This window comes from Oryx dammah, unplaced genomic scaffold (assembly GCF_014754425.2).
Source record: "Oryx dammah isolate SB20612 unplaced genomic scaffold, SCBI_Odam_1.1 HiC_scaffold_10, whole genome shotgun sequence".
Classification (NCBI taxonomy): Eukaryota; Metazoa; Chordata; class Mammalia; order Artiodactyla; family Bovidae; genus Oryx; species Oryx dammah.
In genome coordinates this window covers 42,021,581-42,024,196 of record NW_024070194.1, presented here as the reverse complement: position 1 = coordinate 42,024,196, position 2,616 = coordinate 42,021,581, and the positions used below count along the sequence as shown (strand labels likewise).

Genomic DNA, 2,616 nt, shown 5'->3' with positions numbered 1-2,616 from the left:
GATGAAACTGACATTTTAAAAGCAATTTGATATTGCTAGTTTAAAAGTGCCTACGGTCACTCTCTGGCCCCAGGGTTGCAGTTGGTCACCTCTGTGCTGTTACACAAAGGGCCCTTTGGATCTGCAAACACTCCCTGCTGCATGCTCAGGGCCAAAGGAGACCCAGTGGTGTCCAGTGACAGAATGCCCGTGAGCAGGCCAGGCAGGCTCCAGCAGCCCCCTTCTGCCCGATGACACCTGCCTGTCCATGCCCTGTCTCAGCCCCATCCACACATGAGGCTCCCTCACCTGCTCTCTCTCTTTACTTCTCTATTTAAAAATAATTTTATTTATTTTTATTCTTTTTGGCTATGCTGTGTCCTCGTTGCTGTGCAGTCTTTCCCTAAGTTGCAGAGAATGGAGGCTACTCTCTAGTTGCAATGCACTGGATTCTCCTTGCAGTGGCTTCTTTAGTTGCAGAGCATGGGATCTAGGACACATAAGCTTCAGTAGTTGCAGCACATGGGCTCAGTAGTTGTGGTTCCCAGGCTCTAGAGCACAAACTCAGTAGCTGTGGTGCCTGGCCTTAGTTGATCTGTGGCATGTGCGATCTTCCTGGCCCAGGGATTGAACCCACGTCATCTGCTTTGGTAGGTGGACTCTTTGCTTACGAGTGAGCTCCCTTCTGAAGGCTGCCTCCTTCTGTTCCCCCTCAACTCTTCCATTCCCTCTCCACATAGCCTCTTCTGAGATGCATGAAAGGAAATTGTGCCTCTGTGCCCAGTAGATGCTTTCTACGGGCGCCCAGCAAGGATGCTCCAAGGGAGGTCATCTCGACACGTCAGTGTAAGATGGCAGCCTGTGACCATGAGATGTTTACAGTGGTTTTCCCCTAAGGGGAGTAGTTTAAATTCTATTTTTGTCTCTTTGTATTCTCTATAAGGCCAGTTTTCTACAGGAACACATCCTTTTCTTGGTGAAAAAGAGAATGAAACAATCAGTTATATTTAACGCTAGATGAACCTGACAGGTCCTAGGCAGGCTTTCCATGGTCAGAGCTGGAGGCCTGCTGCCCCATCTTTCAGACTGTGGGTGATTTTTAGAAACTGAATTGGTCGTCAGTGCTGAGCCATCAAGATGTTTTGCAGCTGACATCAAGGCTTGCAGCTGCCATGCCTGCTTCTTTAGAAAACTCCTGGAAGGTCTGTCTACACAGCCCAGGGATCTAAACCTCTGGTCACTGTCCGAGGTCATTTAATAAAGGTGAAAGTGAAAGTGAAGTCACTCAGTAGTGTCCGACTGTTTGTGACCCAGTGGACTGTAGCCCACCATGCTTCTCTGTCCATAGTATTTTCCAGGCAAGAGTACTGGAGTGAGTTGCCATTTCCTTCTCCAGAGGATCTTCCTGACTCAGGGATCGAACCCAGGTCTCCTGCATTGTAAGCAAGACGCTTTACCGTCTGAGCCATCAGGAAGTATGTCAATTTGGTCATATAACTCCTTAGAAGAGGGGAGTGTGTCTCCCCCGCAGCCTGCCCCCGATGGTGGGAAGCAGTTGGTGGACCTAGCAGGAGGCTGTTTGCAAGAAGAGGTCGCTAGGCCATCGGGAGGTGAACAGATGCTAAAGGAGTTTCACCAGATTGCCTAAAAGAGTATACTTTCAGGGATCATTTCTATAGTTTGTTACTAGAGAAGTTTCTCTGATCGTGTAGAGCACCCGAAACCACGAGGAGGAGGTGCAGTGTTCTCTCCTGAGCGTGAAGCCGGTCCTTGGTGCTGCTTCTGCTGCTGCCATTGGCCATTGATGATCGTTCTTCTCTTCCTTTGGGAGAGTAAGAGGGAGAGGACACCATCTGAGTGGTTTCAAAAAAAAAAAAAAATCAAAAAAAAAAAAAAAAGAGAGAAAGCGGCAGCCAGGTGGGTGGGCCCAGCCGCTTCAGTAAGAATCCAAGATCTCAGTACCTATCCGAAGCAAATCAAGCCTCAGGGCTGGGCAGGGGGCTCCAGCCTGCATCCAGGACCTTCCCTCGGGATTAAATGAAACTTAAACCTGCTAACTAAACACCAGCACAAAGACATCAGCAGGAGCCAGTCACCCGGCATCAATCATGACTGACAGTCCACTGCAGGGATGGAGCTCCAAGCTCTGCGGAACAAAGACCAGGAGAGAAGGAAGGGAAAATTGTGAGAGGAAGAAAATCTCCACCTCACAGGCCCGAGGAAGACCCAAAATGAAGGGAAACAGTTCCCAACAGGAAGGTGAACCCCAAATCAGGCTGAGGTTTTGTGGCGGACCTTGCACAGACCACCTTTGAATCTGATGCCAAGAAAGGCTCCACCCACAGGGACCTCCTGGCAGCAGGTGCTGGGCTCAATATCCCATTCATTCACTCGTTCCTTCCCTGCTTAGTCCATTCATTCATTCCACAGTGCATCCCAAGCAGAGCATACAGCGTGGCCAAGGCCACACCCCTGCTAAGAGAGGAGACGGAAGATGAGCGGGTGAGTGAGCATATGGATACAGTGTTGAACATGGAGAGATGCTGTAGGAGAAACAGAACCCAGCAAGGGGCCAAAGGCATGTCCAGCTCAGCAGATCAGAGGAGCCTCCCAAACAGCAGGTCCTGCAGCTAAGAA

General features: G+C 49.8%; 1 non-coding gene across 1 annotated transcript; it reads left to right on the top strand.

Annotated features, from left to right (window-relative positions):
* Positions 1-1,627: 1,627 nt before the first annotated feature.
* LOC120869613 lies at positions 1,628-1,841 on the top strand. The gene has a single exon (XR_005722583.1). It is a non-coding gene; the product is annotated as a small nucleolar RNA U3 (small nucleolar RNA).
* Positions 1,842-2,616: the final 775 nt, after the last annotated feature.